Below are 23,266 nucleotides of genomic sequence, written 5' to 3' on the forward strand. Positions count from 1 at the left end.
TATATGGACCTTGTCCAGTGTCTGTAAGAAAGTGTATAATAAAAGATATTAAAAGATTTTTTTAAATGTATGTCCATTGATAGTTTTGAATGCATCTCATCTTACATATATTATTCTGTTTGGAGTTTTTTATAAAACAATCAATAAAAAATGTAAAACAGGGATCATTTCAATTGAAATAGTTTAGGCATTAGAACTCCATAGTTATTGTATGCAACGCAAAATGAAATTCTTCACGAGTGGAGATTAAAACAAAGTAATCATTCTTAGAAAATTTAAGATGATAATTTTTCTTTAAGGGCTGTAACTCACATGAGTTAACATAACCATTTATTTATTTAATATAGATAGAGCATTTACTAAGTGTCTGGCACTGATAATAAAAATCTGCATTCATGAAATTTACAGTTTAAAGGATTGTACAGTTGAGAAGAAATACTAAATAGTAACCAGCACTATGCAATTATTAAAATTAGATGATAAAACACTAATTTGAAAAGCTATAAGCACCCTTACCTTTGTTGTAGCATTATCTACAATAGCCAAATCATGGAAGTAGCCCAAGTGTCCATCGATTCATGAATGGATAAAGATGATGTGGCATATATATATATATATATACACACACACACACACAAACACACATATATCACCAAAAAGATGAAATCTTGCCATTTATATTGACATGGATGGAGCTAGAGAATATTATGCTAAACAAAATAAGTCAGAGAAAGACAAATATCATATGATTTCACTCATATGTGGAATTTAAGAAACAAAACAAAGGAAAAAGATAAAACAAAAACCAGACTCAACTATGGAGAACTGATGGCTATGTGAGGGGAGCTGGATGGAGGGATGGGTGAAACAAGCGATTAAGAATGCATTCGTCGTCATGAGCACTGAGTAATGTATAGAACTGTTGGACCATTATATTGTACACCTGAAAATAATTTAACACTGTATGTTAACTACACTGGAATTTTAAAAAATTAGATGACAATGTTAGAATGTACTACTTTAGATTGGGTGGTCAGGAAGACCACTCTAAAAACTGGCATTTAAGCTTAGTTCTGAATAACAAGCAGACAGCATAAATACCAGGAAGAAGAGATATCCCGTATGATGGCTCTAAGGCAGAACTGGTAAAAATAATTAAGTTTGAAGTGTGGTATGCAAGATGGAAAGCAGCATGAAATTCATCAAGTGAGAAAAGACAGGCAGGGTCTAGATATGCCTGATAAAGTAGGGTAAGGAGTGGATTTTATTCTAATTATGATCAGCAGTGATTAGGGAGTTAAAAACAATTGTAACATGATCACTCTGGATCAGCAAGGGGAAAAGATTATAGGGCTGCCAGTGTCAAAGCAAGAACACTAGTAAGAGTGTTGTGTCTAAAGGACTAGATTTTTTGATTATGAGGAAAACAGGAATCAAAAATAAGTTGATTTTTGGCTTAAAGTAATTTGGGAGAAAGATACACTATAGTATTTACTGAAATGAGGAAGATGAGTGAGGCGCAGGTTTGGGGAACAGGAAAGTTAGACTTTGGGCCATGTTAAGTTTGAGATGCCTATTTGACATTAAGTGGAAATGTCAAGTAACCAGCTGGCTATATCAGTCTAGAATTCCATGTACGGTAGGGACTGGTGTTATCTTTTAAAGATGGTATTTAAAACCATGGAAATGGATGAGATCTCCTGAGAAAGTGTGTAGTCAGAGAGAAGGGCCCTGAGTAAGGACGGGGGGAACGTTCAAAATGTGAGTTTGAGAGAAGGAAGAATCACCAAAAAAAAACCTAGGATAGCCAATGAATAAGGAAAATGTGGGAAACCTGGAAAAGTTCTAATGTTTTAGAAATGTAATTCTTGCCTTATAATCAGAGGTAACTGAAAGACAAGTTGGCTGTTTATCATGTCATCTTTCTTGGACTCGAAAGAAATGTAAGATTTTCACTTGGTGTTTGTTTGGTGATAATTACATTGGAGTGTGATTACATGTGGAAAAGTACATGCAATATGAACACAGAATTTTAGTTTTCCTACATAAAATAGGACTAAATAGTTAAGAGAGAGGGCCATTATATTATCAGGATATTCACAGAGGTCCTTTTGCATATTGATCAGACCAAAGGAAGTAAGAAATATACTTAGCTATGTACTTGGAGTAGAAAAACATTTAAATAAATAAGCAGGTACATACATAGATATAGATAGAATCATATACATTCAGACAGACACACAAACATTTTTTTAAACAAGTGGGTCTAAACAATAACAGGTTCATTGTGGTTTCTAGTAAATGTTTTCTATGAGTCAAACTGATCTCCTCCAAGGAAAGGGAACAAATCTAAGCTGAAGTGGGAGAGGTAAGAAAATAGAATTCGTTCTCTCTACAGTTTCACTTCACAGATCTTTGAGTCGGATTGGAAATGAAAGTATGTAGAGGATGGACAAATGCCCGTAGGAAACAAATTAATGCAGCCAAGACTAGTATCATTACTCCACTCTCTGCTCCATATACAGGGAAAGTCTGTCTCTGACAGAAATCAGAAAATAACCTCATATTGGACATAGCTCCATAATTTATACTCTTACTAACACCATCGGCACAATGTAAAACAATTCTTATTCTCAAAAGTCTACAAATACAGATTGTTCCCTTGCCCCACTGGCTGGTTTTAGGACTATTCAAGGGCCAGCAGAGAGTATTTTTCACTTAGTCACTAAGATAAAAGGACCAGCAACCACCATCTCAGGGCTTTCAAACTTCTGGATCTCACTGTCAGTCACAGTGGTTAATTTTAGCACAGTCTGATATGTTTAGCCATTTCGCTAGCGCAACAGTAATTCCTTAAGAAAAAAATTCCTATAAATTCAGAATCAGGAGGTTTGGATCCTAGCTCCAGGTCTGCCACAAGTGAGCTGGGTGATCCTGTGTATCGCACTTTCATGACTAAAATAAGAAATGGGATAAGCTGGTGATGGGTATTAAGGAGGGCACGTATTGCAGGGTGCACTGGGTGTTATACACAACTAATGAATCATGGAACTTTACATCAAAAACTAGGGATGTATTGTATGGTGACTAACATAATAAAAAATATTATTATAAAAATAAGAACATTGACTAGATGATTTTTGAGGTTCCTTCCAACACTCAAATACAATTTTACAAGCTACGTATATGTCTATTTACTTCCATCACTACTTTATGTTCTCTTTCCTCCACTGTTACTAGTAACCCTCTATAAACCCCCTACACTGATTTGTGGCACTTTCATAGGGCAATCTCTTAATTTAAACCAACTCTATGTCATGTCCCAAAGCTTAGACCTATGCTCCTCTCACTTGACCTACACATTCAGAAATCCTCCCTGCTAATCCTCATACAGCTCTTAAGCCAATGTTATCCTCTTTCTTAGGGTCCTTGCCTGGGTCATTTTATGAGCAACCCCTTTCTTGATCACATCCATGGCTAGCACTTTGAACACTACACTATGATCAGTCTGTGAAGTTTGGACAGGAAATAAGAAGCTGACTTCTGAATCAACCCTCAACCAGTTCCATAATCTCATCGGGTAAGCAAGCAGGGGTTAACTTTAACCATCCATGGCTCCTTACCTACCACTTCTGAGCCTGGCCTTGGGATCTGAAATGGAAAGCAGATCAGCCGTTCACTGGGTATAGGGCAGGGTGGGGATGGAAGGAAGGGATTACAAAGAACACAAGGAAACTGGGAATGACAGATAGTTTATTATCTTCAGAGTGGTGATGGTATTGTGGGCGAATGCCTATATCAAAATGTATCAAATTATACACATTAAACATACCCTATGTATCATATATCAATTACATTCCAATAAGGATGTCTTTTAAAATACTCAAGAAACTGAAAAAAAAATAAAAATATACAAAACATAGGAGAGAGAGAGACTTAGGAGTTAAAATTGACCTGATTTGGTAATTGTGGTTAGTGAAACAAGATAAACTGACTCTCCCATCTCACTTAGAGGAAGAGCTGGGGGTGAGTGGGAAGCACAAATTTGAAGTGAGATGTATGTGAAAGTATTCCAAAACTGTTAAAAAAAAGAAAAGTACCAACAGTAATAATGAGTTTTTATTTTGCTAGATGCTGAACATACAACTAAGTTTTTCATTTCATTAATTGTGTTAAGAACAGTTAACATGAGATCTAGACTCCTAAATTTTTAAGCATATAATACATTACTATTGTCCATAGGACCACGTATAGCAGATCTCTAGAGCTTATTCAGTTCTTTTGCATAACTGATACTTCATGCTCATTGATTAGTAACTCCCCATTTCCCCTTCTGCCAGCTTCTGGCAAACCACCATTCCACTCTTTTATTCTATGAATTTGACTGTTTTAGATATCTCATGTAAGTGGAATCATATAGTATTTGTCCAAACCATATAGTATTTGTCATATAGCATAATGTCCTCAAGGTTCATCCAAAGTATAGTTAACTGTCCTTCCCAGACAGAAAAACGATAAAAGGGAGTTCCCAATTAATGACAGAGCAGCCGCAGACACAAGTGCTGGGGGAATTCAGAGTGTGTGGTTCAGCTATCGAGTGGTATTAGAAGCCTGCTGCATTCCTCTCTGAGTTAATTACTTAGAAAAGAACCATCAGTCCCATACAGACATCGTGTCAGGTTAATTACATGAAATGTAACACCCACTTACACTGCATTTATTAACATCTAGAAACATTCCAGTACTGGCTATTGCTTTGTACTTTTACTGGAAGAGTGATTTAGAATAATGGTTGATAAGCCTGATTCAGACAATATACAGAAGTTTATAACTTTTAGTATAGTCTTGAAAATAAGATTTTTTTAAAAGATTTTATTTATTTATTTGACAGAGAGAGAGAGACAGCGAGAGAGGGAACACAAGCAGAGGGAGTGGGAGAGGGAGAAGCAGACTTCCCAATGAGCAGGGAGCCCAATGCGGGGCTTGATCCCAGGACCATGGGATCATGACCTGAGCCAAAGGCAGACACTTAACAACTGAGCCACCCAAGTACCCCTGAAAATAAGGTTTTTAAGAAATATTTGAGACTGTTAATTAGCGTTTTTAGGAGGGACCAGTAGTTGAAAGGCACTGTCTGTCTTATTACCCTCTACCTTTGAGTTGTTTGTATTTATCTCATTCAAACTACCAGTCCATTAAGGATGGGATTCTTGTCTTATTTTTGCACCTCCTAAAATATCTTCAACAGAGCAATGAAGAACTTGATGATTAGTAAATATTTATTAATGGATTAGGATAGAAGCCCTCTTATCCAAAGCAATTCATATGGTTTGTTAATTAATTAAAAATTTAATTAAGGCTGGCAATCATTAATTAAAATAATATACTTGTACTATAAACATTGCATTTTAATTGAAAACATGTAAGTAGACACTAACCCCACAGTTTCTTAACTGTGGAGTCAAGGTCTTGTTAACAAGACCCCTGTTGTCTTTTACATACAAATCACCAGTCACACACATAGTATACAATTTCAGGTTTCAGTTTCTCTAAAGTGAAGTGAAAAAAGACTCCTGTGAAGCAAGCCAAATGTAGAATTAGAATTTCTCCTTAATTTTGTAAGGTTTCTTGCTTAAAGCTAATTCAACAGCAATTTTAAACAATTGACCTTCATCAGGTTTTCGAAATTTAATTTAATTTCATAATAACAACTCCCTTCCTTTAAAAATTCATATTTCATTATTTTACTGGATATCTAATTAAAGTTATAATTACAGTAATTCATGTGGTTTTTTTAAAAGATTTATTTATTTGAGAGAAAGAGAGAGAGTGTGTGTGCGAGCAGGGGGAGGGGCCGAGGGTGAGGGAGAGAGACAATCCTCAAGGAGACTCCGCACTAAGTGTGGAACCTGACATGAGCTCAAACCCAGGACCTTGAGATCATGACCAGAGCCAAAACTGAGAGTCGGATGCCCAACAAACTGAGTCACCCAGGTGCCTCACAGTAACGCATGTGTTTATTGTTTTGCTCCCCCACCAAAAAAATAAGCAGCATGAAAATACTAAATTCCTAAGTCTTGTTCAACAATCTGTTTCAAGGGAGAAGAAGGGACATCTTCCACTCATTTTTTTTATGAATGAGTAAAGTATAACTAGCATAAACAGGACTGGAAACAGAGAAAACTGACTATATTGTATTTATTACGCTAACAACCAAGGTAGCAAGAGGAGCTTCTGAGCTGTGAGCCTTTGATTTCCATCAGGTATCGGTCAATATGAAATATAGAGGGAATGGAGCTATTACTTAATCTAGCAGATAGTTAGAGATTCCTTAAATCACAGAACTTTCCAATATTTATCTTATCATAGCACTGAGGAAAATAATACTGTTAGAAATGTTAGGACAAATGATCAAACGGACGTGCCTGGGGACTTTAGCTGCCCAAGTATCTGCCCATCCACCCATCCACCCCAAGGGCTGATGGGCTCAACAACCCATCAGTGAACAGAGTTTGGGAAGCTCTGCCTCAAAGCTTCTGTCATGACAGCTTCTGAAATGACCCAGATAGCACCACCTACTACACAACTGTTCTGCTGCCGATGGTGGAGCACTGTGAAAGCCTGACCAAGTTTCTACTCCTCCGGGCTCCTAGTGCCTTGCTAGATGACACCTTTAGGAAATCAGTGTCAGTGTTGTGAAAACATGAGCCCAAAGGAGCCACCCCCCAGACCTCCCTCAGTGTTCCACCTTCTGTCGGCATCCTGGCTCATCCAGCCTGGCCACAGTGATTCCCTATCACACAAAGGAAGATGAGCCTTCTCTCACTGATACTCATCAGGGGTGTCCCACAATAAAACTGAGGCCCAAGTTCTGCAGCTTTCTAGTAAAAGACGTATTTTAATTCAACCAAATCTTTCTTTCCAAGAAACACCCACTTCAGCTGGGTTGTGGCATCTGAATGGTGCCCTAGATCAGCTCTCCCCCAAAATGACCTAGGGCCCAGTATCCATCTCAGACTCCTCTCTTCAGCTTCCCTTTCCTGAAAATTTGGCTTGATTAGGGATCTCTTAATCTATCACATGCATTTCTCTCTCTTTCAATCCCAACAGGAAAAAAAAGGAGGGGGGTGGAAGAGCCTAATCTTGAATTAATCTAGAAATGAGATGGTATTGATACGAACTAGAATGGTGGCAATGCAAATAGAGATAACCAGACAGATCACAGAGATATTTAGAAGACAGACTCAGTAGGACCTGGTGATTGGGTAGAGGTAGAGATGTGGGAGCCACGTTTTGGTTTAGGCAACTGTGTTGGATTCTGTACTACTAAATGAAATGGGAGGCTGGGGGAGGGGAGAAAAACACAGAAACATAAATAGTTTAAAGAACATGTTGACTTTAACTTAACTTTAGAAACCCACATGAAGGTACCATATGACTCAAATCTCCGGAGAAAACTAGGCTTCGTTTAAGGCATTGACATACACTTGGTAATTGGAGCCATGAAAAAATTCGATCACTCAAGGATGTTTTGTAAATTATGTAAAACAGAAGAGGACTTTGCATGTACTAGTAAATAGCACAAAAATTTAAGGGATAGACAGAAGAAGATGAAGAAGCAAAATATTCTCAAGGGGAAAGGTTAGAGAGGTAGGAGGAATGTTAAGGACTCCAAAGGAAAAGAGTATTTCAAAGACAATGGTCAAGAATGCCCTATGTCACTGAAAGTATTCACTGGATTCATAACATAACATAATAAAAAATAATATAACACGAGAAAAAAAGAACTCACCCCACATCAAAAAAAAAAAAGTATTCACTGTATTCAATCAGGTCATTGATTACCTTTCAAGAGCAATTAGAGTGGAGTGGTAGGAAAGGCACTGTTTCATTTCCCAATTCTAAGATTCATGGGGGTATAGAAGATGAAACAGCCTTTTTTGAGAGACTTATGAGAAGAACATTATCAAAGTAAAATCAGACGTAAGCTTGGAACAATAGGAGAAACATTCAGTGAAGAAACAGAGGATCTATCTTCATGATGGATCAGGGATAACAGGGGGCACAGTAGAAAACGCTGGGCAGAATGGGAGGTCGTGTCATAGGAGAAGAAGGCAAAAGGGAAATAGCACTGTGGGAGAAGATGAATCAGAGTTAAAACTTTGAGCAATAAAAAAGAATGACATATAAGAAAGACTCAGTGAGTTTACCTGTCAACAAGTTCCCCAAATGATTAAGACCTTGGGGATTTCAAATAAATGTGGGTGTGGGAAGAGGAAAGGAGAGAAATTCCCCAGAGTTGCAGAATGAGGCTGCCATGGCTTCGATGCAGTTCTGCTAAGAGGATGTTAGTCCAGGTGAGTCCACTAGCAATAGAATTATTTCACACTTGACTCTCATTCATGTTAAGAAAATCAGCAGCCTTTGAAGGTAGGGATATGCTGTACTCAGGGAGAAGATGGACAGGATCCTGCTTATTTGCACAAGACCCCAAGAGAAGGCTCTGAGTTCCAGGCTCCTGAGTAAAAGCAACTGAGGTTTTCCAATTGTTTCGGAAATGTTCTACCTGATTCACCCTCATCCCTGTAATCCATCCTTCACAACTCTTCCATTAATCTTTCTTATGCATACGTGATTGTATCAGTTATCCATTGCTGAGTAACAAACCACCCCACAACCTAGTGTCTTGAAACAACATTTATTTAACTTACGATGCCACAAGAGGCAAACTGGACTGGGTTAAACATGACAGGTCTTCTGCTGGTCTCAGCAGGCTTCTCTCAAATATCTGATGTTTTCACTCCTATGTCTGACAGTCTGGCTATCACCTGGGACTAGCTGCTTTATGTTGGTCTTGCCTGGAATGAACAGAACAACTGGGGCTTCTCTCCTTCCAGGTCTCTTTACTGAAATCCTACTGTACCTTCCAGACCAAAGTCAGACATCACTTCTTTATGAAGCCTTAACTGCCTCGGCATAACAGGTATTTACAAACCTTCAGGGCTTCCATGACCCATTACACATACCCCTAATAGCAGTTACTACAATGTATTATCAGTCTTGTATGTGCCCATGTCCTCACCAGTCTGTTAAGGGCAAAGATTTCATTTTCACATTCTCTTTACCTAAAATAGTCCTTGCTTGAATTGTAGAAATACTCAATAAATATGTTTTGAGTGAAGGAATATCTGATAATGGGTTGTCTTTCACTTTCTCCAGGTTTCAGGAGTTTTAATAAGTGAGTTTCACTCCCAGAGTGAACATGGAGTTCCCCTACAGTATTGAACAGATCACTGCTTTTGGCTGCAGCCAAGGAATGTATAAAATAAAGTACAGGCTACTCTAAAATATATTGGGAACGAAGGTAAAATTTCTTTATAAACATGAATGTAGATTGAGTTGCTTGAAATTAATTTAATAATTTAAATTGTAGTATAAATAAGTAATGGGGGAAGAATCACCTTCCAGTGAACTGAAGGTATATTACAAATAATCACATATTTCATGGAAGTAAAGGTGGAAGAAAAAATGCCATGCCCCTTTATGATTAAGTGTCTAAACCAGACTACACAGCTTAAGGAAATGATAATCAACCTGTTTTGTAATGGTTGAGAAAACTGATACCATAGCTGGCCTGAGCCCAGGTGACATGAAAAAACAGGGACATTTGCTCTTCAACAAGGAAAGTTGGTACCATTGAATACTAGCAGAGTACATCTCTCCACAGACCTAGCCAACAACCACATCTTTGGGACTGGTGGCCCATGTATATAATTAACAAGTGGTAATACCCGAATAAGTTCATGTAACTTCTCAATGAATGCATAAAGTTAGTTGAAACTGATAAATTAAAGCAGAAACATGAATTGAATTTGTATCAGCTTGCCTGCCTCTATCTCTAGGTGTTCAGATTTAAGCATGAAAAGCTCTATAGTCTAAAATGTGAAAGTCTCCTTCCACGATGGGAATTTAATTTAGTGAGTTACTACAAAAACTCCCTAGGAACTCAGTTATGCACTGTTGCACCAATTCACTTACTTGCTCGATCTCTCACATATGGAAAGTGTAGATGAGCGAAAGCTCAATGCCGGTCTGTAATTCTAATTCTAGCACATTATAATTAAATATCCACCTACCATGACAGTTGTCCTAGCTTGAATCTAAGTGAGAAACAGACCCTTCTTGGGTATGACTGCCTTTCAATCCTTCTCAGTTTTTGTTGAATACAACAGAAGAAAAGCTCTTGCTGACTTAAACATTTTTTAAAAAAATTATTTAAACCGTATGCTGCACTCTTGAATAACTACAAAGATTTCCTGAATTTCTAGAAACCCCGGGGGGGGGGACAGACATGGAGAAAGATAGGAATGAAAGACGTGAAACAGCAGCCAGGATCATAGCTAAAGTCACACCAGGGAGTGAGTCCCCTAAAAACCTAATGCCAACCTTGGATACTTGATGCCATTCCTGGACCACTGTCACAGAGGCTTCTTGAAACTTGATCTTGTTGCTGCAGCTGCAGCTCATCACTCCAAAGTGGCATCTCCATTCCTTTTGCTTGCTTGAGTCATTAATCATCCATGCAAATCTGCATCTAATAGGCCAAGCCTGTGTTACATGCTTCCATTCTAGCTGAAAGAAAGGCTAGGCCACTAAGTATCCGATTTTCAAACTCTGTAAAGAGAGGGGGTGCTGCTCCACTTTCTACCATGACTCATGAGGTGGGCCATTCCCAAATATAAGAAGGGGAGTTGAAATGATTTGCAAGGAGAAACAACTCAAATAATTAATATAATTCATCCCTTTGATTGCAAAAATCCCCATAAAATTTTTTTCAAATTTTTAAGGTTTAAAAAAATGCTGCTACATAATTAATGCCATAACTACCACCTGTATGTTGAAAATATCTATAGCCCTTATTTAGGGAGTGATGATCCAGATTTAATTGACATTCTGCTGTAAATCCTGGATCTCTTACAAATACAGGTCTGCTAAGATCCTATTTCAATATTCTATGATATGTGTACTAAACTAAATTTAACCACCACCAAACTGATATAAAAGAGAGAGAAGGTAAAAGGACCTAAGAGAAAACACACATGTACACACACACACACACACACACACACACACACAATGATATGGCAAAGAAGAAAATGTGGAAGAAAACTATGATCTTGTCTCTCTAAGCTATTCATAAAGGTGCTCTGTTTTAATGACTCCCCCTTCCTCCTTTCTCATAATTTCTTTCCCCCAGCTAACTGACTAGAGTTTTTCCAGTATAGTTAGCAAATTCTTATTTATAAAGGGCCTTGTTACAATAGCATTAATTTACGCTATTTGACAAGGTATTACTAGAGGAAGCCAAAGTATCACATGGGTTCTATTCATATAGTTTCCTTCCTTTAATGTATATCACCTATGTTATTACCTTGACCATCAAGACCAATCATTAGAACTAGCATTATAGCCTTCCTTTTTGATTGATAACTCAGCTCCTTGAAGAGTCGAAAATAGCTAGGTAGAAGTCTTATCTTTTAATTCAACAAAGAACTTTCTGTGTCCTTTGATAGCAACATTTCACCCTTGAGTATAAACACCTCTACACTAGTAGAGCACAGCGTTTTAGGGACAGGAAAGGAAATATTTCCAGCCATAATCAGATGTCACTGAGCGTGCCATTCCCAGTTCCATCTACTAGTTCCTCAATTCATGAGATACATCATCCTATATTAATTTTTGGTTAAGAGTACCAATGCATCCTAGAGGACAATACTCTGAACATGGAACGATGACCTCTTAACAGACATAATAATTACTAACCATGTGACCAATCTGAAAGGCCAACAGTTAGCAGATCATAGAGTATATGATGAAATCAGTGAGTCTAACGGGCTACTGCCCAGTGAAGTGAGTTCCTTGGTCAGGAGCAAGAATGCGTGCAAACTTCATGATGATGTAAGAGGAAACCAGTAAGTTCATGGATTGTCAAATCCATGAAAGACAGGGCAAGGAAATCCCAGTGCATGGTAATTTTTCTACACAGTAGAAATGTTTAATATAACCAATCCGTGATTATATTTCTACTTGAGGGTCACATTTTCCACGTTTCCAATAGTTTTCTCTACTAGGGACCTTCTGATGAATTTTCATGTAGAATCAGATAGTCTTACATCCAAAGACATTTTCATTATACTTTTTACTTCTTTTTTCATTCTTCCTTTAATTTTCTTAACTTCACCACAAACTATTAGCCAGGCACAAGGAGCCATGTCGTTGCTAGCTCTGGCCATTACTCTGTCCAGGCCATATGGACAACAGGGCATATTGCTCCAGCTTCTTCCGAGTGGGAAAATTTTCTTTGCCATTTTCCTTCAAAGCAAACCCTGAAGTCAGTTCTCACGCTGCAACAGTACACTTCCAATCAGGCTAGGCCCACTTTTTCTAGCAATTCTTTATGAGGCTAATGATATACAATGAGGAAAGGATGGCATCGTGGCAAAACAGACACATTCAAGCCACTTTCAGCTTGTCCTTCTGGGCCTGCTATCACCTCGTATTGTTAACACAAAGTTGATGAGTCCCTTTATTTTTGTGAGATTCACCTTTACCCTCTGCCATGCATCTTTTCTTTTTTTTTTAATTTTATCTTTTTAAGTTTTTATTTAAATTCCAGTTAGTTAATATACAGTGTAATACTAGTTTCACATGTACAATATAGTGATTCAACACTTTCACAGAACATCCAGTGCTCGTCACAAGTACCCTCCTTAATCCCCATCACCTATTTTACCCATCCCCCCACCCACCTCCCCTCTGGTAGCCATCAGTTTGTTCTCTAGAGTTAAGAGTTTGTTTCTTGGTTTGCCTCTCTTTCTTCCCCATGCTTGTTTGTTTTGTTTTCTAAATTCCACATATGAGGGACGTCTGGGTGGCTCAGATGGTTAAGTGTCTGCCTTCAGCTCTGGTCATGATCCCAGAGTCCTGGGATCGAACCTCACATTGGGCTCCTTGTTCAGTGGGGAGTTTGCCTCTCCTTTGCCTGCTGCTTTCCCTGCTTGTTCTCTCCCCCCCCGCCCCCGACAAATAAATAAATTCTTTAAAAAAAATTCCACATACGAGTGGTATATGTGTTTGTGTGTGTGTGTGTGTATATGTATATGTGTGTGTATGTATGTATGTGTGTGTGTGTGTGTGTATACATTCTTCTTTATATATTCTTTATACATTCATCAGTCCATGGACACTTGGGCTGTTTCCGTATTTTGGCTATTGTAGATATCGCTGCTATAAACATTGGGATGCATGTATCCCTTCTTATTAGGATTTTTGTATTCTTGGGGTAAATATCTAGTAATGCAATTGCTGGGTCATGGGGTAGTTCTATTTTTAACTTTTTGAGGAACCTTCATACTGTTTTCCAGAGTGGCTGCACAAGTTTGCATTCCCACCAGCAGTGTAAGAGGGTTCCCCTTTCTCCACACCCTCGCCAACACCTGTTATTTCTTGTGTTGCTGATTTTAGCCATTCTGATGGGTGTGAGGCGATCTCATTGTAGTTTTGATTTGCATTCCCTGATAATGAGTGATGTTGAGCATCTTTTCATGTGTCTGTTGGCCATCTGTATGTCTTCTTTGGAGAAGTGTCTGTCTATTCATGTCTTCTGCCCATTTTTTAAATTGGATTATTTGTTTTTTGGGTGTTGAGTTTTATAAGTACAAAAATAAATTCAAAATGGACTAAAGACCTAAATGTGAGACATGAAACCATTAAAATCCTAGAGGAGAACACAGGCAGTAACCTCTTTGACATCAGCCATACCAACTTCTTACTAGATATATCACCTAAGGTAAGGGAAACAAAAACAAAAATTAACTATTGGGACTTCATCAAAATAAAAAGCTTCTGCACAGTGAAGGAAACAATCAACAAAATTAAAAGGCAACCTATGGAATGGGAGAAGATATTTGCAAATGACATATCTGACAAAGGGTTAGCATGTGTCTTTTCAAGGTGAAAGCAGACACATGTAACATTCTCTGCTTTTTGGGTAGAGAAAAAAGCTTAGCCAGACTGGGAGCTTCATACCAGGACCTAGGTGCTCTATTTATTTGCTCCCATTAAGAGACCACATCTGGAAACTGCAGCTGCTATAGAAGCAACCATCATTAAGGAGCAATTCACTTTCATTCTCAAAGTTCATATTCAACATCTTTAAGCAATAGGCAAACTGGCAGATTAAGAGGAAATGTGAACATATTATTCCTGTCTATTTCATGACTGAAAATGGCACTGATGTTTGTATTTCCCTTAGATACACTATTTATTAGAGAGAGGAAGCTCCAGACGTTTCCACTTAGTCCTTTTTATCATAATAGCCCTTGCTTTTTAGGGCAGGAAATAAAAGAGTGGATTCTGCCCATTACTAAGCATATCCTTTACTTACTTCTATACACTTGAGTAAGAGAAAATAACCACAGAGTGGTGTCAAGGTCCCACAGGGCTTAGCATATGCTGGATGAACCAAGACTCCATTTGTGTTCTGATTCACAGGGTATTCTGGGTCCCCCTAATTAAAATTAACATAAAAGCAACAACAACAACAACAAAACATTTTGAAAGTCTTTGTATTGCCCTTTGCCCTGTGCGAATCAAGGACCTTGAGCTACTTCCAAGGATACTTGAGGAAGGCTAGGAATTACAGTCTTAGTACTAGCTATGTTATTAGAGGTTCTGTCCTCAAGGGTACTATATTTTATTCAAGGGCTCTGGTTTTGTGAACTAACTTAGGTCTGGAAATTGGACATAGATCCATGTCTGTAAAAAAAGAAATCAAGTCAAACTGCCATTCACCAGACTTTTTTTCCAGTTATACAAATCAAGTAAGAATTTTTGTAGGCTTCTCATCCATTTTAGACCTAGGAACCTATGATTAATTTGGTGATACCAAAGATCCCACCTGGACCAATCATTGTGATCGACAGGCAGGCTCTGCAGACTATTAACGATAATTGTGCCTTCCTTTGATTCTAGAAGTTAGATACGGCTAGTTCGCAACTGCTACCTAAAATCCCGTTATCTTCATTGAGGTCAGAGAACACACTTCAGAGCAATGTTTCCACTATTTCTGACTTAGAACAGCTACAAAAGTGATTTTCAAAAATGCCTATAGTCACCCAAAGCCTCGGTGAAAGAAATACATTCTGGGCCTCTTTGGGCACATAATTTGGAAATGGGGGACAGGTTGCATATAATTGAACTGCTTTAATATTCCCATCTCCATAAGTCATTAAATTTCTTTCTCTATATTAAGTCTTACATTAGAATCATCTAAATATTTTTTTAAAGCATCAAAACCTGGATTCTGCCCCTGGACATTCAATGCAATTGGTTCATGTTGGCATGAGGTATTGGTATTTTCCAAACTTTCTAGGGGACCCTAATGCAGAGCCAGAATCAAGAACCACTGCCACCATTTCCTTGCATGTCTGTGGCCGCAAGCATTCCTGATAATAAGTTCCACAATGACCAGGATTCTTAATTTAAGCAATAGAACCCAACTGTGATTCAAGCAAGTAGTGAAATGATAGTCAAGTAAGTCACAGAATCATAGGTACCACTAGAGAACACGGCTTGGAAAAAGGCAAAAAATAATAAGGCAAGGATCAGCTGGGATTGGAGTAAAATCCTGCAACGAAACAAATCTGGCATGTTTGCCACAGCTTGCTCTACTGCGGCTGGCTCTGGGAGCTGCACGCTGCTGCTGTCCCAGTCTCTCTGCAGCTCCTGCATGCTAGCATGCAGCGGTGACCACCGGTCTCCAAAATGTATATTTCAAAGCCCTGATTCTTTATATTACTAGATCATGATTCCTCTCATAGAGCAGGCATGACTAATTAAGGCTATGTCATGGGCCTACCAATAGCTGCCAAGGAGAGGGAATATCTGCCCTTTCCAACTTATTGGAAGGTATTTTCTGAAACTCACTGAGATTCAAGGTAAGTAACTCCAAAAACATCAAAGCAGTGTTCAGCTTCTAGGTAGCCAAAAAATTATAGATGTTTCCCATGTCATGTCATAACATCACACTGAAACAGACTAATTGTATAGTACCATGAGGGGGAAAAAACCTCCATAAGTAGGAAATCTTGAAACTCATTCTTTACATGAGACACACATTTAACCATCATGGTTAGAAATCTTTCTAAAATAGATTACACATTCTCTTACACTTACAAGTGACACAAAGCAAAATTTAAACTGTGTTACTGGAGGGGCACCTGGGTGGCTCAGTCAGTTAAGCATCTGACTCTTGGTTTTGGCTCAGGTCATGATCTCAGGGTCCTGCGATTGAGCCCCACATCAGGCTCTGTGCTCAGTGAGGAGTCTGCTTGTTCCTCTCCCTCTGTTCCTCCCCCTGGCTCACTCACTCTCTCTTGACCTCTCTCTCTAGCTCTCTCAAATAAATAAATAAACTCTTTAAAAATTAAAAAAAAAAACTATGTTATTGGAATCATCAGGAACAGCAATTGGTAACTTAGGGTATAAAATAATAGTTCTTGAGATCCTGATAGCCTCCCATTATTCCATTAAAAAGTCCTCCGATGCTAGAGGTCTAGAGTCCTGTGATCTACACTTATTCTTCCCCTTGGCTTCCAGTTTCTTCAATTGTATCTCTTTTTCGGAGTCCCATTCTCTTCTGATTTTTTTCTTCCTAATCTGCTATGGGTTGGAAAGACAAGCAACCCTAAGAAGTGGCCTACAATAAATTAAAGATCCTACATGGTCTGAGCCTTGGGTATTTTCTATGATTAAAGTACATAAACTCTTTTGACCATAATTTTGAATTCTGAGAGGCAGTTGTACATATTTTAGTGTTTCTCAGTTATCCCAGTGATACTGGGAAATATGATCTCCAGATGCATGAAGAAGGAAAGAGGAGATTTTCTTTGGTAAGTTTCTATGAGAGGCACTTTGAAGACTGTCTCATTGAATCTTCACAATTCTTTGGGGGTCGGTTTTACATAAGGAAAAAACTGAGGCTCAGAGGTATTATGATAGATTAAAAAGTGGAGTCTAATCCCCCTCTTCTTGAATTTTGGCTAGACATTGTGTCTCCCTTGATGAAAAGAACGTAAAAGGAGGGACTTTCTGGAACTTCTAAGGCTAGGTCCAATGAAGTTTTGCAGCTCTGGCTGGATCCTTTGGGATGCTACTCTGGGAAAAGCCAACTTCTATGTAAGGAGTTCGAGTCCCCTGAGACTGACATGCTGGATACGTCAATCATTAGCATCTTGTTCCACAGCCCCAGCTAAACCCAACCTTCCAGCCATCTTCAATATGGTGCCCATATCTTCAATATCTTGGCCCTCAGAGCAGCCCATCCACCACCAGAATACCACTGAGAGACAGCTAATGCCACATGCGGGTGAGGGAGCACTAGCTGTGTCCACTTGAATTCCTGACCCACAAAATCATGACATATAATAAAATGGTGGTTGTTTTAAGCTACTCAGTTTCTGGGTTGTTTTTTACACAGTAATAGATAACCAGAAAATATATTAAATAAACCGACTGGTTCCTTTACCTAACTTGTGTTTAAATCAAGAGTCTTACTCAGATAGTTTCAACATTAAGGCCTATAATCTTCCCCTTATTTCATAGGGTCTCTGGGGAGAAAATACGATATTTACACTTTGAAACTATTTATTTTTTTAAATAGAAAAAAATGGGAATCTCCATTATTTTAATATCTGATTTTTGCATAAAAACATAGTTTAAAAATATTTCACGCTTTCTCATGATTTCTTTCTTACAACCATCCATTTAAATAAATCTTATGATTTCTATTTTCTAAAAGAAAAGGCTACAAACAAATGAAACTGCCTCTAATATAGGTTCTATGATTCCAAAAGGGACAATCTTACCATTAAATTAAAATATTTTTTCATCTACTCCATATGTAGTCTTCTATAATGAAATTTTTAAAGACAAAATAATCTATCTTTGGTTTGGATTCCAGTGGAGGGTTTAGTGTTATTGCTATCTTCATGCCAAAATAAAACTTTAGCATGAAAAAGCAGAAATTTATGCCAAATAAATTAGTATTGTTACTTTCAGTTCCAATTCTGACTTTAAGTTTTATGGTATCCCATTTGCAAAAGTCATCCCACCCTACATTACAAGTGCTATCTTGCTACTCAGGAGAGAAATCCAGAGAGTAGTTCAACAAAATGTTCATTAGCCTCCTCAAATGTTGCGGCTGATGGCAGTGGGCACTGATATTAATACTAAGTTCCATCCTTGCCAATTAAAACATTATACTCCTCTTCCTGATCATTCTTTTAGACCCCAACTGATCTCTCATACTCATTTTTATGACTGGTTCCACTTGCCTAAACACTATAAAATCAAAAAATGAATTAGACAGCTTTAAAAGCAATAGGTATTTCTTTAGAGCTTCACACTATACTTTGTACTCTTTTCAGTGAGTTTTTTTTAAAAAAAAAACTGCCCTTCTTAAGATATCATTAATCAGCTCAAAACCTTTTCAAAATTGAACAAAGGAATAAATCCTAAAGAAACCACAATAAAAATAGGCTTTTGTTTACGTGTTTTTTTCATAGAGATGAGGGGATATTGCCTACTGCCCTGTCAAATCCTGCCTCATGATACTGATGTAACTAACAACTATACTCATTCAGTCATCTTGTACAGCTAAAATCCAGCCAAACTTTTGAATTCAGTGTGTAGTACTCTGCACTAACTTATAGTGAAAAGCAAATCTAGACTATATTTAGGTAAAGGGACCTAAGGCTGAATCCTGAAATGGTAAAACGAAGTGTTAGACATTACTTGAGCAACTGATAAGTATGAAAACCCAGAAGTTATAAAGAATACTCTTCCTAGGGGTACCTGGGTGGTTCAGTCAGTTAATCAGCCAACTCTTGGTTTCGGCTTAGGGGCTCAGGTCATGATCTCGGGGTCCTGGGATCCAGCCCTGCGTCGGGCTCCACACTCAGTGGGGACTCTGCATGAGGAATCTCTCTCTCCCTCTCCCTCTGCCCCTTCCCTTGCTCACCTGCACTCTCTCTAAAATAAACAAATAAATCTTTAAAAAGTAAAAAAGAATAATCTTCCTAGAATGGTTAAGTTCCATTTGATTAAAGTGAAATTCTACCTTAAGGATATAGACTAAGGAGATAAAATATAAAATGCACATTACAAAACAGCTATCTCTTACAATGTTGAGCTTACAAATATCTCTATATCCTGGCAAGATCTGCTGAATTATATAACATTCATCAGTATTAATTCTTGGACCTGAGTAATCAACAGTTACTCATATTTAATTTGAAATTTTCTCTTTAAATTTTTCTTCTTTTTTTAATCTTTATTAAGTTTTGGACCACTCCATCTGCCTCAATTAAATACATACTTTTCAAAACCAATTTGGACCATGACCAAGCAAATATAAATTTCATTATGAAAACCAAATGTGGATTTCTCTCATTTTTCAAAGAGTGCTACACAGTAATTTCATTAATGCTCTCTACCCTGGATGAGAAATTTTCTTACACAGTCATAAGTAAAGACATCAGCAAAAAAATTTGGTAAGTGGAAATAGATGATGATGTTGAAAATGTAGCTACTGGCTTCATTTCCTATCTCTCTGTTTTTTAGCATTCTCATATTTTTTATTGTTATAATGATGTATTTCAAATGCAGGTCAGACATCTTTTTTGATGGAGTCAAAAATATTCAAATATCGATCTTCTAGTCTTTGGGTATTAAAAGGAAATCCCTAGATAACTAGTCCTGAAAAAAAATCCTAAAACTGACTGAAGGATAGGAATAAGAAGACAGAAAACAAAAATAAAAACAAAAACAAAAACAACACAACTGATGGGGGGGTTGCAGAATTAAAACACTGTAGGTTTTCTAACCTAGAAAAATAGAACATTTTTAAAACCAGAAAAAAAATTGTATTGTTTAAAACCTACACAAAAAATACATAAACATTTCTGGTCTAATAACCTCAATTTACTGCTGAGTGAACTGAAGTCTCAAAACATTCATTAACTTGCCTGAATTAAAATTGGAATAAACATCTTAAGACCACTATCTCCTTATAAGATGGAATCCCCAAGATAAAAGGAGTTTCTAAAGTACAGTATATAGATACTTTAAAGATCATTTTTATATATACATATTCAGCAAACTTAGGCAAATCTTAACAAAGTCCTGGTTGACCTTTTTCAGTTTTTTCAATTTTACTTTTTTGTGTGTATCAGACAAATACATGTACAAGATTATAACATTAAATGACTTATTCCCCACTTCTACTCATCCAATTCCATTTTCCCAAAGGCAACATGTTCAACCTGTTTCTATTTGCAGTTCTTCAAATATCCTTATATCTCTAGATAATATATTTATATTAAAATCTATTTATCAACATTAGGCATTATATATGGAATTCCTACTACCCAGTAAATATTTTAGCTCTTACCCAAATCTTAACACTCACTACCACCCTTCTGTCTATTCCCTATACCAACCTCCCGGTACAATTACATTTCTACTTTTAGTTCCTTTATTATATGTATGTTTCTCTTTTATTTACTCCACTAACCACACACAGTCTGTCTTAGCTCTATACTTATGGAGGTATTATCACTCCCATCCATTCCCTCACTTCTGTTTGCCTTCCACCTTCAACTTCTGTTATCTGAACCTTTACTTTTTAAAGTTTTAAGGTTGATAATGTGTTCATCCACCAATTTTTCTATAGTTTGATTCAATGTGTTATGTATGAAAAAAACAGCATTTACATTATTCAGACTATATCAATATTTTTTTCATTTAAGTTTAGAGTACTATTATTGTCCTCCCATACAACTATTTTTTTTCACTTTTTCAGGAATCTCTAGTTGTCCTTACTTCTTCTTTCTTTCTCTGCTTTCGTCTTGTCCTTATGTTTATCCACAGTCTAGCTATGAAGCTGTACAATGCATGTTTTTTTTGGATCTCTTCGGAAACCTTCCATTCTCCTTTCCCAGTCAAGTAAAACTTTCTCTAGTTCTGCTTCACTGAAATTATCTAGGGATTTCATGTCATTACTCTTCAGAGTTGGATCAAGACTGAAGTCCTGGATTACATGCATCCTTTCTTAGTTTGCTCCCTCACCTTAAGCACATCCCCCAAGGAACTATCAAAGAAACAGTGTGGAGAAGTAAGTTTTCTGAATTGAGTAAAATATCTATATATTTGTTTAATAGTTTGATGAGTACAGATGTTGTGAGTTGAAAATATTTTCTCATTTGAGTTTGGAAATGATTGCTTCTTTGTCTTCCAATAACCTGCATTACTGGTAAGAATTCTGATTCCAACTGATTCTAAATGATTTTGACTATTGGGTGACTTTTAGAAAGATTTAGGATTATCTCTTTGGTTTTTTTTTTTGAAATTTCACAATAGGTCCAGAATTAGTTCTTTTTATTTTTCCATCGTGTTTGGCATTAGGCCTTTAAGAAGAAGAAACTTCCATCCTTTATAGTCTTAAGAATTATATTTTAATATTGTACATGTTATCTTTAATATATGATAACCTGTCTTGGTTTTCTCTGCCTTTTGAAACTCTTGAATTAATACTCTCTATCCTTTATCTTCCCTCTCATGTTTTCTATCCACCTTTTTTTAACTCTCCTTGTGGTAGACTTCCTCCACTTTATTTTAAAGCCTTTTCTGAGGGATGTAATATCCTTTCAATTGTTTTGAAGTTCATTACTAGACTCTTCTTTTTTTTAAGTTATCTTCTATTGCCTGAAATATATGCATTTCCCCTAGGGATGATTCTTAAATTTGATCATGGACACACAACCACTGTCTTCCAGGGAGACAAAAGTCATATTATCTGCCCTAGTTATTATCACTCAGCTTTTCCTTTTCTATAGAAAAGTTTCTGTTGTTTTTTGGTTTTGTTTTGCCCTTGGTTTTGTTTGTTTGTTTGTTTTTTAAACCAGGGTTAAACACCATGTTTCTAGCCATTCTGTGCTCAATTGTAGGTGAAGTAAAATGTTGTATTTATAGGTATACAGGAGTTAGAATTAGTATACTCTGATAAGATTAGCATCTAATGTTTGAGTGTCTATTCTGATTATTCATATGTACTTTGTATCAGTAGTTAAGTATTTTTATTATGACTCTGAAGAGAACCAACTAATGCCACTGACTTAGAAATCATCATTCATTCTTACCATTCACTTGTCTTGCAATCTTGTTGTCTGCAACCCTCTTCCACTATGGAACTTTTCATAAATATTTACATTGGAAGATTCCATTACTCTTGTTCATCAGGATAAACTCATCCGTTTTCTATTTGCAATAAATGTGTTGAAATATCCTGATAGACTTACTCCTATCTTCTTCATTGTTAAAAGTTTAAAAGCTTCTTATAGCTTTATTATCATTTTAGTGGAACCTCAGGAAGAAAGGCTCAATCTATAGCTTTGAAATAGAAATTAAAAATTATTTAATATCCTAGAATAAATTATAGTTTGATAGCAACCATATAAGGCAAATTATTAAATAAAACATACTCATGTGTTCAATTATAACATAAAATACATACAGAATTCTAATGGTGATATTTCAGATGCTGTGACACACACAATTGATTAGAGAGAAGTTTACAATACAAAGCATTCCATGACTAGCATAATTTAAGGCAACATCATTGTGAGAAAAATATTCTTCCAAAATATGAAAAGAAGAGAAACTGAACTTCTATCAAGGTTTTAAAGATTATAAATAGAACAAAGAATATTATGAATCTGATGAAATTAACGATATCTACATATTTTTAAATGATAGGAGGAAATGGAAGAGAGAACTAAGGAGACGAGAGGATAACTGGGGAGAAGGAATTGCTAACAGTAAGAACAGAACAAACAAAAGAATTGAAAAGAGAACATCAAATCATCCACCAGCTGGAATATGGAATATAGAAGATGATGAGGAGAGACAAGGCTGATAAGATCAGTTAGTGCCATGCTGCAGGAGGCTGGACTTTGTGAGAAACAACAGAGATATTCAGAAATTTGCCAGATGGTTCCTTATTCCCTGGAATATATTCCTGGAGCATCAAAGCAAGGAATTTAATGATAAGAATTGAAAACATTATTGAAATAGAATCATATTTTCAATAAATTTAAATGTAAAATATGAAATATCAAAGACATTTTAGGTGTGGAGCCAGCCACTA

The sequence above is a fragment of the Ursus maritimus genome, unplaced genomic scaffold (genome assembly GCF_017311325.1).
Source record: "Ursus maritimus isolate PB19 unplaced genomic scaffold, ASM1731132v1 scaffold_4, whole genome shotgun sequence".
In the NCBI taxonomy this organism is placed as follows: domain Eukaryota; kingdom Metazoa; phylum Chordata; class Mammalia; order Carnivora; family Ursidae; genus Ursus; species Ursus maritimus.